The sequence below is a fragment of the Tachyglossus aculeatus genome, chromosome 23 (assembly GCF_015852505.1).
Source record: "Tachyglossus aculeatus isolate mTacAcu1 chromosome 23, mTacAcu1.pri, whole genome shotgun sequence".
Classification (NCBI taxonomy): Eukaryota; Metazoa; Chordata; class Mammalia; order Monotremata; family Tachyglossidae; genus Tachyglossus; species Tachyglossus aculeatus.
Window position 1 is genome coordinate 1,698,814 of NC_052088.1, and position 15,217 is coordinate 1,714,030.

At 48.6% G+C, this 15,217-nt stretch overlaps 1 non-coding gene across 1 annotated transcript; it reads right to left on the reverse strand.

Annotated features, from left to right (window-relative positions):
* Positions 1–3,498: 3,498 nt before the first annotated feature.
* On the reverse strand, positions 3,499–3,636 carry LOC119944943. The gene has a single exon (XR_005456082.1). It is a non-coding gene; the product is annotated as a small nucleolar RNA SNORA7 (small nucleolar RNA).
* Positions 3,637–15,217: the final 11,581 nt, after the last annotated feature.

Below are 15,217 nucleotides of genomic sequence, written 5' to 3' on the forward strand. Positions count from 1 at the left end.
ACACTTTGGGCATGTTACTCAACTCCTCAAAAATCTCCAGTGGCTACCGGTCAACCTACGCATCAAGCAAAAACTCCTTACACTAAGCTTCAAGGCTGTCCATCACCTCGCCCCCTCCTACCTCACCTCCCTTCTCTCCTTCTACAGCCCAGCCCGCACCCTCCGCTCCTCTGCTGCTAATCTCCTCACTGGGCCTTGTTCTCGCCTGTCCCGCTGTCGACCCCCAGCCCACGTCCTCCCCCTGGCCTGGAATGCCCTCCCTCCACATATCCGCCAAGCTAGCTCTCCTCCTCCCTTCAAAGCCCTACTGAGAGTTCACCTCCTCCAGGAGGCCTTCCCAGACTGAACCCCCTTTTTCCTCTCCCCTCTCCCCGCCCTACCTCCTTCCCCTCTCCACAGCACCTGTATATACATTTGTACAGATGTATTACTCTATTTATTTTACTTGTACATATTTACTATTCTATTTATTTTGTTAATGATGTTCATCTAGCTTTACTTCTATTTATTCTGATGACTTGATGCCTGTCCTCATGTTTTGTTGTCTGTCTCCCCCTTCTAGACTGTGAGCCCGTTGTTGGGAAGGGACCGTCTCTATATGTTGCCAACTTGTACTTCCCAAGCGCTTAGTACAGTGCTGTGCACACAGTAAGCACTCAATAAATACGACTGAATGAATGAGTAAATGAATGAATGACAGTACTCTGCAGACAGATTGGATGAGTGAATTGAATGAACGAAGGGAACACAGACTCTCAGTGGGGAAGAAAGCGGGCAGAGGCAGCTTCCAGGACAGCTAAGTCTCACCCAGCTCCTCCCTTCTCTTTGCCCCTCCCTGGGCACACCTCCTTCTGGCCTTTGTTTCTACCCTTCCTCTGCCTCTTTGCAACATGCCCTAGGGGAATCCATGTGGCTGAGTGGATAACAGAGGGGCCTGGGAATCAGAAGGATCCTGGGTCCAAATCCCTGCTCAACCACTTGTCTGCTTTGTGACCTAGGTCAAGTCAATCAATCAATCAATCAATCAATCATATTTATTGAGCGCTTACTATGTGCAGAGCACTGTACTAAGCGCTTGGGAAGTACAAATTGGCAACATATAGAGACAGTCCCTACCCAACAGTGGGCTCACAGTCTAAAAGGGGGAGACAGAGAATAAAACCAAACATACTAACAAAATAAAATAAATAGGATAGATATGTACAAGTAAAATAAATAAATAAATAAATAGAGTAATAAATATGTACAAACATATATACATATATACAGGTGCTGTGGGGAAGGGAAGGAGGTAAGATGGGGGGGATGGAGAGGGGGATGAGGCGGAGAGGAAGGGAAGGGGCTCAGTCTGGGAAGACCTCCTGGAGGAGGTGAGCTCTCAGCAGGGCCTTGAAGGGAGGAAGAGAGCTAGCTTGGCGGATGGGCAGAGGGAGGGCATTCCAGGCCCGGGGGATGACGTGGGCCGGGGGTCGATGGCGGGACAGGCGAGAACGAGGTACGGTGAGGAGATTAGCGGCGGAGGAGCGGAGGGTGCGGGCTGGGCAGTAGAAGGAGAGAAGGGAGGTGAGGTAGGAGGGGGCGAGGTGATGGAGAGCCTTGAAGCCCAGGGTGAGGAGTTTCTGCCTGATGCGCAGATTGATTGGTAGCCACTGGAGATTTTTGAGGAGGGGAGTAATATGACCAGAGCGTTTCTGGACAAAGACAATCCGGGCAGCAGCATGAAGTATGGATTGAAGTGGAGAGAGACACGAGGATGGGAGATCAGAGAGAAGGGTGGTGCAGTAGTCCAGACGGGATAGGATGAGAGCTTGAACGAGCAGGGTAGCGGTATGGATGGAGAGGAAAGGGCGGATCTTGGCAATGTTGCGGAGCTGAGACCGGCAGGTTTTGGTGACGGCTTGGATGTGAGGGGTGAAGGAGAGAGCGGAGTCGAGGATGACACCAAGGTTGCGGGCTTGTGAGACGGGAAGGATGGTAGTGCCGTCAACAGAGATGGGAAAGTCAGGGAGAGGACAAGGTTTGGGAGGGAAGACAAGGAGTTCAGTCTTCGACATGTTGAGCTTTAGGTGGCGGGCAGACATCCAGATGGACATGTCCTGAAGACAGGAGGAGATGCGAGCCTGGAGAGAGGGGGAGAGAGTAGGGGCAGAGATGTAGATCTGGGTGTCATCAGCGTAGAGATGATAGTTGAAGCCGTGGGAGCGAATGAGGTCACCAAGGGAGTGCGTGTAGATTGAGAACAGAAGGGGATCAAGCACTGAACCTTGGGGAACCCCCACAGTAAGAGGATGGGAGGGGGAGGAGGAGCCTGCAAAAGAGACTGAGAAAGAACGACCGGAGAGATAAGAGGAGAACCAGGAGAGGACAGGAGTCTGTGAAGCCAAGGTCAGATAGCGTGTTGAGGAGAAGGGGGTGGTCCACAGTGTCAAAGGCAGCTGAGAGGTCAAGGAGGATTAGGACAGAATATGAGCCTTTGGATTTGGCAAGCAGGAGGTCATTGGTGACCTTTGAGAGGGCAGTTTCCGTGGAATGAAGGGGACGGAAGCCAGACTGGAGGGGGTCGAGGAGAGCGTTGTTGTTGAGGAATTCTAGGCAGCGTGTGTAGACAACTCGTTCAAGGAGTTTGGAAAGGAATGGTAGGAGGGATATGGGACGATAACTAGAAGGTGAGGTGGGGTCAAGAGAGGGTTTCACTTCCCTGGGCCTCAGTTCCCTCCTCTGAAAAATAATAATAATAAGTAGAATAATTGTGGCATTTGTTAAGGGCTTACTATATAGAAGCCATTGTTCTCAGCACTGGAGTGGATACAAGCAAATTGGGCTGGGACACAGTCCCTGTCCCACTTTGGGCTCATAGTCTCAATCCCCATTTTACAGATGTGGTTGCTGGGGCCCAGAGAAGTGAAGTGATGTGCCCAAAGTCACAGAGCCGACAAGTGGTGGAGCCCGGATTTGAATCCATGACCTTCTGACTCCCAGGCTCAGGCTCTGTCATGGGAATTTGGTGCCTGTTCTCCCTCCCACTTAGATTGTGAGCCCAATGAGGGACCTAAATTTCTTGTATCTACCCCAGCGCTTAGCACGGTGCTTGGTGTCTATAAGCAATTAACAAATATCAGTTATTGTTATCATTTCCAAGGAAATGAAGCGGCGTGGCCTAGTGGATAGAGCACAGGCCTAGGAGTCAGAAAGACCTGGGTTCTAATCTCGAGCTCTGCCACTTGTCTGTTGGGTGATCATGGGCAAGTCACTTCCCTGTGCCTCGGTTACCTCATCTGTCTTGTCTTGCCTTGGGCTGTCGAGTCATCTTCAACCCTTAGTGACACATCTCTCCCAGAATGCCCCGCTCTCCACCTGCTATCATTCTGGTAGTGGATCCAGAGAGTTTTCTTGGGAAAAATCTGGAAGTGGTTTACCATTGTCGGCTTCCATGCAGTAAACGTGTCTCCACCCTTGACTCTCTCCCATGCCACTGCCACCCAGAATGGGTGAGTTTTGACTTGTAGCAGGTTGCCTTCCACTCGCTAGCTACTGGCCAAGCTAGAAATGGAATAGGTAGGCCTCTGCTCGACTCTCCCTCCCAGAGCCGAGACTAGTAGAGTACTGGAAACTCCCCAAGTACCACCCTGAGAGGGGAGCTCATCTCTAGAAAATGATTAAATCTGTGAGCCCCTTGGGGGACAGAGACTGTGTTCAACCGGATTTTCTTGTATCCACCCCAGTGCTTAGTACAGTGCCTGACACGTAGTAAGCACTTAACAAACACCACAATTATTATTATTATTTTTGTTATTATTCTTGGGCCTCTGCCTGGGTAGGGAGAAGGTCGGGCCTACGAATTGCTGGATGGGAAGAGGAAGGGTGGAGGCAGGGCTGGGGCAGGATGGGGTGGGAAGGAACTGTCTTCCCGTCAGCGACCAGACATAAAACTGGGCTGGGTTTACACGTCCTGAGCTGGGTCAGCCTCTAATGCCCATCCCATGTCCAGATTTGCCAGATTATGATAGTTTAGAATTACAAAGGTATTTATTAAGTGTTCACCCCATATACAGAGCTGTGGACTAACCACTTGGGAGAGTATGGTGGATTGAAGGTTTATCCTTTTGTGGCATTTATTAAGTGCTCACTATTCATTTATTCATTCATTCAATTGTATTTACTGAGGCCTTACTGTGTGCAAAGCATCCCTATCCCACATGGGGCTCAGAGTCTTCATCCCCATTTTACAGATGACGGATAACTAGTGCTCAGGGAAGTTAAATGACTTGCCCAGGGTCACACAGCAGACCAGTGGTGGAGCCAAGATTAGAACCCAGTTCCTCTGACTCCTAGGTTTGGGCTCTTTCCACTAGACGGCACTGCTTCTCAGCATTGGTAGACACGTTACCCACCCACATGGAGCTCACAGTCTAAAGGGGGAAACAGATAATAATAATAATGATAATAATAATATTAATTATGGTATTTGTTAAGCTCTTACAATGTGCCAAGCACTGTTTCAAGTGCCGGGGTAGATAGAAGGTAATCAGGTTGGACACAGTCCCTGTCCCATATGGGACTCATAGTCTCAGTCTCCATTTTACAGATGAGGTAACTAAGGCCCAGAGAAGTTAAGTGACTTGCACTTAACAGTCACACAGCAGACAAGTGGCGGAGCTGGGATTAGAACCCACAACCTCTGACTCCCAAGCCCGTGTTCTTGCCAGATAATAATAACAATAATAATAATAATGGTATTTAAGTGCTTACTATGTGCCAAGCAGTGTTCTAGGTGCTGAGATAGGTACAAGGCAATGAGGTTGTCCCACATGGGGCTCACAGTCTTAATCCACATTGTACAGATGAGGTAACTGAGGCACAAAGAAGTTAAGTGACTTGCCCAAAGTCACATAGCTGATAAGTGGCAGAGCCGGGAATAGAACCCACAGCTTCTGAGCACAGCCCGTGCTCTTTCCACTACAGAACTTATGGAACTGGAGGAAACTTCAAAACTTCCAAATTTTTTCCTCTCTGGGCAGTAATAAGCAATATTCTGTTAGGGGACTGAGTGTAAGTTTTGCTCTTTGGAGAATTGGGGCGGCCGGATAGAGTGGAGGGAAGGTTATTCGCCAACCTGAGGGAAAAATTGAGCTCCCCCATCAGTGATAACATTGAGAAAATGAATCCTGGATTTTGATCTTCTGCTTTAAAGGCAGCGTGTCCTAGTGAAAAGAGCACGGACCTGGGAATCAGTGGACCTGGGTTCTAATCCCTCTCTGCCATTCGTCCACTATATGACCTTGGGCAAGTCACTTCACTTCTCTGGGCCTCAGGTGCATCAGCTGTAAAATGGGGGTTAAACCTAGTAGAAGGAGCACAGGCCTGGAAGTGAGAGGATGTGTGTTCTAATCCTGGCTCCACCACTTGTCTGCTGCTGTGTGACCATAGGCAAGTCACTTCACTTCTCTAGGCTTCAGTTCCCTCATATGTAAAATGGAATTGTAGACAGTGAGCCCCATACCTCGGCCTCGGTGGGCCGCCGGGGTCAGAGGGCAGAAGTGGACCCGGCAGATCTTGAAGGGTGTCTCGCTGTACCTAGAGAGTGGGCAGATGCTGGGGGTCCTGGGGAGCTCAGGTTCCGGGAGGACCACGCTGCCGGACGCGCCGTCGGGGTGGCTGAGGCAACAGGGGACACTGGTGGGAGACGTGTGTGTGAACGGCCACCGGCCGCACTCCGACCAGTTTCAGGATTGCATCTCCTATGCCCTGCAGGTGGGGACTCGCATGGCTACTGGGTGGTTTCCCAGGCAGGCAGTCTAGGTGCCATAGCGTGTGTGCCATCTGTGCGGAGTAGGCACTGCTGTGTGACTCCCTAGCCGGGCAGTGTCCACTGCAGGGAGGCATCCTGGCCAGGCAGCGTAGACACCCCCGAGTGGCATCCCAGCCAGGCGGTGTAAACACTGCAGTGCAGTGTCCTGGCCGGACAGTCTAGCTGCTGCAGGTCTTCAGTGTGGGGCTGGACCGCTGTTGGAGGAGGACACTTTTCTGGGCTACCTCCCCATCTGGGTGACCCTAATGTACGCAGCGCAGCTGGCCATCAGCACCGGCTCCCCTGACTTCTTCTGCAGGAAGGTAGAATCGGGGATGGTGGAGCTGAGCCTCAGCCACGTGGCAGACATGCTGATCGGGAGCCGTGCAACCAGAGGCGTTTCTAATGGCGAAAGGCGTCCCGTGTCCATCGTGGCCCAACTCCTCCGGGATCCAACCCAGCTCTCACCCTCCGCTCCTTTGCCGCTGATCTCACCGTGCCTCGTTCTCGCCTGTCCCGCCGTCGACCCCCGGCCCACGTCATCCCCCTGGCCTGGAATACCCTCCCTCCGCACATCCGCCAAGCTAGCTCTCTTCCTCCATTCAAGGCCCTACTGAGAGCTCACCTCCTCCAGGAGGCCTTCCCAGACTGAGCCCCCTCCTTCCTCTCCCCCTCGTCCCCCTCTACATCCTGCGTCCTCCTTCCCTTCCCCACAGCACCTGTATATATGTGTATGTTTGTACATATTCATTACTCTAGTTATTTATTTATTTATTTTACTTGTACATATCTATTCTATTTATTTTATTTTGTTACTATGTTTGTTTTTGTTCTCTGTCTCCCCCTTCTAGACTGTGAGCACACTGTTGGGTAGGGACTGTCACTATATGTTGCCAACTTGTACTTCCCAAGTGCTTAGTACGGTGCCGTGCACACAGTAAGCGCTCAATGAATACGATTGATTGATTGATTTCGGCAAGTCACTTCACTTCTCTGGGCCTCAGTTCCATCTGTAAAATGGGGATGAAGACTGTGAGCCCCGCGGGGGGCAACCTGATCACCTTGTAACCCCCCCAGCGCTTAGAACAGTGCTTCATTCAGTCATTCATTCCGTCGTGTTTATGGAGCGCTTACTGTGGGCAGAGTACTGTATTAAGCGCTTGGGAAGTTGGGAAGCAGCGTGGCTCAGCGGAAAGAGCCCGGGCTTTGAAGTCAGAGGTCATCGGTTCAAATCCCGGCTCTGCCACTTGTCAGCTGTGTGACTTTGGGCAAGTCACTTCACTTCTCTGGGCCTCAGTTACCTCCTCAGGAAAATGGGGATTAAGACGGTGAGCCCCACGTGGGACAACCTGGTCACCTCGTAAATTCCCCAGCGCTTAGAACAGTGCTTTGCACATAGTAAGCGCTTAATAAATGCCATTATTATTATTATTATTATTATTATATGGGACAGTGACTGTGTCCGGCCCAATGAATTTGAATCTACCCCAGTGCTTAGTACTGAGCTTCACACGTAGTAAAGCACTTAAACAAGAACCATAAAAAAATCATTTCTGGGATATGAATCACGATCAGCGGGGTGCATTTCTGCTGTGCACGCTGAGACTTGCTGAACCACCCGGTTATTCTGTGCCAAGAAAACGATGCTATCATTCCAGCGAGGCTGTTCCAAGCATGATCATGCTCTTTTTCTGATGATTTTCCATCTGGGAGTGTGGGGGGGGGCAGTATATGGGAGATATTGTCAAATTCCAGCAAATGCGGAATGTGAAGCAATATTTAATGCTTAGAATTATGCCATCACAAGGGAGCTGAGCAACCGTACTTTGGCCAAAGATAGGAGGCAAGCTACAGTGATGTTGGAATTGAGGTAAGCCCTTCCAGAAGGAGACTGAAGGAAACTGAGAAGTGGCCATGGTCTAGTGGATAGAGTCCAGGCCTGGGAGTCAGAAGGTCCTGGGTTCTAATCCCGGCTCCACCACCTGTCTGCTGTGTGACCCTGAACAGATCACTTCTCAGAGCCTCAGTTTCCTTGCCTGTGAAATGGGGATTAAGACTGTGAGCCCTCTGATTAACTTGAATCTTCCCTGGCGCTTAGTACAGTGTGTGGCACATAGTAAGCACTTAACAAAAAAAACCCTGCCTGCTGAATTCACCATCAAGGTCGTCATCATCCTCAACACCAACGTTTATTCATTTATTGATTGCCCTATGCTTTTAAGGCACTGGAAAGAACATGGGCCCCGGGGGGTCAGGAGATCTGGGTTCAAGTCCAAGCTGTACTTACAGGGTGACCTTGGGCAAGTCAATTTCCCTATCTCTTGGCCTCAGTTTCCTCATCTGTAAAATGGGCACACGATAGATTGTACGTACTGCATGGGACGGTCTGATAAACTTGTTATCTACTCCAGTGCCTAGCATCCATCCATCAATCGATCAGTGGTATTTATTGAGTGCTTAGTGGGTGCAGTGCACTGTACTAAACGCTTGGGAGAGTATAGTACAACAGAGTTGGTAGACACGTTTCCTGTCGTCGATGTGCTTACAATCAATCAATCAGTTGTATTCACTGAGCGCTTATGAGGTTCAGTGCACTGTACTAAGCACTTGGGAGAGCACACTACAACAGAAATGGCATAATTACAATTATAAAAATCCTCAAAAATCTCCAGTTGCTACCAATCAATCTGCGCATCAGGCAGAAACTCCTCAACCTGGGCTTCAAGGCTCTCCATCCCCTCGCCCCCTCCTACCTCACCTCCCTTCTCTCCTTCTATAGCCCACCCCACACCCTCCGCTCCTCTGCCGCTAATCTCCTCACCGTGCCTCGTTCTCGCCTGTCCCGCCATCGACCCCCGGCCCACGTCATCCCCCGGGCCTGGAATGCCCTCCCTCTGCCCAACCGCCAAGCTAGCTCTCTTCCTCCCTTCAAGGCCCTACTGAGAGCTCTCCTCCTCCAGGAGGCCTTCCCAGACTGAGCCCCTTCCTTCCTCTCCCCCTCGTCCCCCTCTCCGTCCCCCCGTCTTACCTCCTTCCCTTCCCCACAGCACCTATATATATGTATATATGTTTGTACATATTTATTACTCTATTTATTTATTTTACTTGTACGTATCTATTCTATTTATTTTATTTTGTTAGTATGTTTGGTTTTGTTCTCTGTCTCCCTCTTTTAGACTGTGAGCCCACTGTTGGGTAGGGACTGTCTCTATATGCTGCCAACTTGTACTTCCCAAGCGCTTAGTACAGTGCTCTGCACACAGTAAGCGCTCAATAAATACGATTGATTGATTGATTGATTGATAAAAATAATAATGATAAGTGAAAAGAGTTAAGGTAGTACTAAAACAAAGAGCTTAACCAAGGTCTCTTCGTAAGCAAAGGCAAATATATAATTCTGTTGCATTGTACTCTCCAAGTGCTTTGTACAGTGCTCTGCTCATAATAAGTGCTCGATAAATACCACTGATTGACTGATTGATTGATGTAAGAAGTGTGAATAAAAGTAGAAAAGTGGGGATTAAAGATTGTGAGCCCCATGTGGGACAGGGATTGTGCCCAATCTGATCAGCTTGTATCTCCCCCAGAACATAGTACAGTGGCTGCCACATAGAAGCACTTAACAAATACCATCATTATCATTATTATTATTATTAATAAATACCATAAAAAAGCTGAGGCCCTCCAACGGGTACAGTGTACTTAAACTAAGTGCTAAGGAAATGCAAAACAGAGAAGGGATATGACCCTTCCCACAAGGACTTTACACTCTAAAGTGGGAGAAGCAGTTCAGCCTAATGGATGGATCCCAAGTTTAGAAGTCAGAAGTCTTCTAATTCCAGCTCCACCACTTGTCTGCTTTGTGACCTTGGGCAAGTAGCTTCAGTTCTCTGGGCCTCAATTCCCTCATCTGTAAAATGGGCTTGAAGAATGTGGGCCCATGTGGGACAGGGACTGTGTCCAACCCGATTACCTTATATCTATCCCAGGGCTTATAACAGTTCTTGGCACATAGAAAGCGCTTACCAAATACCATTATTAGTATTAGTATTATGACATCAAAATATTTACAAATAGAGTAATTAAGCTAATTGATCAAATGCACAACTGAAATATTAATATTATAAAGTGCCGTCGAGTTGTTTCCGATTCGTAGCGACTCCCTGGATATACTTTCTCCAGAATGTCCTGTCCACTGCCATATTCCGCAAGCTTTCTAACGGTTCATCCATTATCGTTCTTATGGTCTCTATCCATCTCGCTGCCGGTCTGCCTCTTCCATGATTTCCCTGGACTTTTCCTAGCATTTGTGTCTTCTCCAGAGAATTAGTCCTCCTGATTATGTGTCCAAAATATGCTAATCTAAGTCGAGTCATCTGGCCTTCCAAAGACCACTTTGGTTTAATTTGCTCTAAAATCAATTTGTTTGACTTTTGGGCAGTCCATGGTATTCGCAAAAGCCTTCTCCAACACCACATTTCAAAAGAATGTTCTTTCCAACCTGTTTTTAACATGTGCAAAAGTGCTGAAGATGAATAGTCAGGAGAGCATATGTGTTGGAAAAGGTTGGAGGGTTTGCATAGCTTGGCATGGTAGGAATATATTGGGGGAGGCTTGTTGGAGGAGGTGAGTTTCTAGGAGGACTTTAAATGTGGGGAGAGCTGTGGTCTGATGAGGAAGGGAGGGACTTCCAAACGAGAGGAACAGTGAGGATGAGTGAGATGCAAGGTACTGTTTGAAATGAAGTATGAGAGGAACAAAGGAAGAAAGTGGGGAACAGAGCCTGAAGGAGAAGATATGTCAGAGATGATGAGTTTGTGGAAAGCCTTGATGCCTAGTGGGAGAATTTTTCCTCATTGTGGCGGAAGCCAGTGGGTGGTTTTGAGGAGAGGAGAGAAGAATACTGAATTTTTTTAAAATTGATATTTGTCATTCATTCATTCAGTCATATTTATTGAGAGCTTAGTGTGTGCAGAACACTGTACTAAGCGCTTGGAAAGTACAAGTTGGCAACATATAGAGATGGTCCCTACCCAGCAGTGGGCTCACTTGTCAAGCGCTTACTCTGTGCCAGGCACTGTACTAAGCGCTGGGGTAGATACCAGATCATCAGGTTGGACACAGTCGCTGTACCTCATGGCTCTGGCAGGCTTCACCCCCATTTTACAGATGAGGGAACTGAGGCCCAGAGAAGCAAAGTGACTTGGCCAAGTTCACACAGTAGACAAGTGGCGGAGTCAGGATTAGAACCCAGGTCCTTTTGACTCCTGGACCTGTGCTCTATCCATTAGTCCGCACTGCTTCTAGATGATGAGAGCTCCAGCTGGGTGTGCAGTAGATTGGAGTGGGGAGAGACTGTAGAGGGGGAGAACAGCAAGGAGGCTGACATAATTGCCTGCCAAACAATCAATCAATTATATTGATTGAGCACTTACCAAGTGCAGAGTACTGTACTAAGTGCTTGGGAGAGTACAATACAACAGAGCTGATAGACATGTTTCCTGACCACAACGAGCCTACAGTCAATCCATCAATCAATCAATCGATGGTATTTATGGAATGCTTATTGTGAGCAGAGCACTGTACTAAGAGCTTGGGAGAGATCAAAACAACAGAGTTGGTAGAGATGTTCTCTGCCTACAACAAGCTTACAGTCTAAAGGGGGAGACAGACATTAAAAGTGATAGTGTCTACAAGAAGCTTATAGTCTAATGGGAGAGACAGACATTAAAATGATAATAATAATAATAATTGTGGCATTTGTTAAGCGCTTACTCTTTGCCAGGCACTGTACGAAGTGCTGGGGTGGTTACAAGCAAATCGGGTTGGATGTTATGATTATGGATATGGATGTAAGTGCTGTGGGGCTGAGGTGGGGGGCGGCGAATACCAAGTGGTTAAAAGGTGACGCAGAAGGGAGAGAGGTGGAAGCCGTTTGGGTGGATAGGAAGGGGAGTATCCAGGAGAGCCTGTGTAGAAAGAACCAGCAGAATTGGGCAGTAGATTGAATGTGAGCATTGGAAAACAACAAAGAGTCGGCTTGACTCCAAGACTGCCAACTTTGGGGACTGGGAAATTGGTGAAGTTATCAACCAACATACGTGGGAAAATTAGGAGGAAGAGTGGGTTTAGCGGGTGAGGTGAGCGTTTCTATTCCTAATTCTCCGGCTAGTCCATCTCAGATTTCCTCCCCGACTCCTCCTGTAGCTGATCACCTGATCGTGTTCCTCCTAAACGTCTCTAAACTTTGTACTCTCCTCTTCTTACTCTACAGTTCCTCTTCTGGAGGAATAATACTTTTATTCACATTTCTTACACCAAGCTGTGGGATTGGAGGCTGTTTGAGAGATCTGGGCCAGAGATGTATGTAATTTTTTTTTTCACGGAAATGGTATTTGTTAAGCACTTTCTATATGTCAGGCAATGTACTGAGCACTGTGATAGATACAAGTTAATCAGGTCAGACACAGTCCTCGTCCCACACGGGGCCCACAGTCTTAGAGGCAACCAAAGCACATAGACGTTAAATGACTTACCCAAGGTCACTCGGTGGATGAGTGACAGAGCTGGGATTAGAACCCTTCTGATCCCAGGCCTGTGTTCTTTCCATCAGGCAACACTGCTTCTTCTGATTGATTGATTCGATGTAAGAAGCGTGAATAAAAGTAATATTCCTCCAGGAGATGAATTGTAGAGTGAGAAGAAGAGAGAACAAAGTTCAGAGATGTTTGGGACGAACACAATCAGAAGGTGAGAGGTTCAGGAGGAGTTGGTGAGGGAATATAAAATGGAATAGCTGGAGAATTAGGAGTAGAAACTCTATCCACTAGGGAAGCAGCGTGGTGTATGGGATAGAGCACAGGCTTGGGAGTCAGAAGGACCTGGATTCTAATCCCGACACTACCATTTGTCTGCTGTGTGACACGGGGAGAATCCCTTCATGTCTCTGGGCCTCAGTGACCTCATCTGTAAAATGGGGATGATGACTGTGAGCTCCACGTGGGACAGGGACTGTGTCCAACCTGATTAGTTTGGATCTACCCCAGAGCTTTGAACAGTGCTTGACACATAGTAAGTGCTTAACAAGTACCATTATCATCATCATTATTATTATTAAAAACAGGTTACTGGTGTCAGCAAAACCGAGGCTCGCTTGGGAGCCTTGAACTTGAGATGGCTCTCCTAAGTGCAGGGGAGACTTGAACTCTTCTGAAAGCAGAGGGGGAGGGGCCAACCAGTAGTAAGAGGTAAGCAGATAAGTGGTGGAGCTGGGATTAGAACCCAGAACCTTCTGACTCCCAGGCCCATGCTCTATCCACTAAGCCATGAGGTAGAAAATCACAGAGAAGGAAGACAAGAGGAGTGGGAATAAGTGACTTTAGAAGGTGTGAGGGGTAAAGGTCAGAAGTGCAGTCCACTCCGTACTTCACCCTGCCTTCTGGATCATTTTTCTACAAAAGCGTTCAGAACATGTCATTCTGGCTCCTCAATAACTCCAGTGGTTGCCCGTCTACCTCCACATCAAACAGAAACTCCTCACCATCGGCTTTAAAGCAGTCAAACACCTTGCCACCTCCTACCTTGCCTCACTGTTCTCCTGCTCCAACCCAGCCCACACACTTTACTCCTCTAATGCCAAACTACTCGCTGTATCTCGATCTCATCTATCTCGCCACCAACCTCTCACCCATGTCCTGCCTCTGGCCTGGAGCACCCTCACTCTCCCCACCTTCCAAAACCTTATTGAAAGCACGTCTCCCCCAAGAGGTCTTCCCCTACTAGGCCCTCATTTCTTTTCCCATTCCCTTCACCCTGACTTGCTCCCTTTATTCATCCCCCTTCCCAGCCCCACAGCACTTATGTTCATATTCATAATGTATTTATTTCTATTAATGTCTGTCTCCCCCTCTAGACTGTAAGCTCGTTTTGAGCAGGGACTGTGTCTGTTTTACTGTTATGTTGTGCTCTCCCAGGAGCTTAGTACAGTGCTCTGCACACAGGAAGTGATCAATAAACACCACTGATTGGCTTGAGTACTGAGATCAGGACCAGATTCAAGAGAGGAGATCAGGAGTAGATCCAGCTAGTGAAGGAGTTGAAAGTGGGCAGGTGAAAAACGGCAGTGGAATAAATGGGATGAAAAGTTGACAATGAGAGGGGAGTCAAAAGTCTTGGGTTCTCATCCTGGCTCCTCTGGTTGTCCGCTGTGTAACTTTGGGCAAGTCACTTCACTTCTCTATGCCTCAGTTCCCTCATCTGTAAAACAGAATTAAGACCCTGAGCTCTGTGTGGGACAGGGACAGTGTCCAGCCTGATTAGTTCGCATACAGCCCCAGGGCATAGTAGAACGCCTGACACATAATAAGTGCTTAAGAAATACCATTAAGAAAAAGAAAAAAAGTTCTAGCCTGGCTCTGCTGTTGGCTTGCTTCACTTTCCTTATCAGCAAGGAGGGTATAAGACACCTACTTTCCTCATCTCTTAGATTGTGAGTTGGACAGGGACTGAGACTGACTGGGGACTGGGCCTGACTGGGGCTGATTGGGCCTGACAGGGGCCAGCCTGACTGGACCTGACTGGGGACAGGGCTTGACTGAGCCTGACAGGGGATGGCATGACTAAGCCTGACTGGGGACTGGGCCTAACTGGGCATGACTAGGCCTGACTGGGGATGGCCTGACTAAGCCTGACTGGGGACTGGGCCTAACTGGGCCTGACTGGGCCTGACTGGGGACTGGCCTGACTAAGCCTGACTGGGGACTGGACCTAACTGGACCTGACTGGGCCTGACAGGGGTTGATCTGATTGGGCCTGACTGGGCCTGACTGGGGACTGGGCCTAACTGGGCCTGACAGGGGCCAGCCTGACTGGGCCTGAGTGGGGACTGGGCCTAACTGGGCCTGACTAGGTCTGACAGGGGACGGCCTGACTGGGCCTGACTGGGAACTGGCCCTGACTGGGCCTAACTGGGGAATGGCATGACTGGGCCTGGGATTGTTCTCAAGACTATCAGCTCATTGTGGGCAGGGAATGTGTTGGTTTATTGGTGTATAGTACTCTCTCAAGCACTTAGTACAGTACTCTGCACACAGTAAGAGCTCAATAAATATGATTGAATGAATGAATCAATGAATGATGTGATTATGTTGTATCTATCCTGGTGCTTAGCCTATAATGAGAACTTAATAAATAGCATCATCATGACCAACAGCTCTGCCTTGAGCCAGGAGATCCTTCCCCTACATTCAGCAGATTTCTTTCCCCTCCTAGGTCTTTCGCCCGTGATGCTACAACACTGTATGATCAAGCCTTCTCGGTAATAAAACTCATGTGACCTTTATTGATCAGTCAGATTTGTTGGGAAGTTGCAGCTATGTTCAGGTTCCTTTTAGTACCTCTGGGCCTCAGTCTTCTGATCTGTAAAAGGGG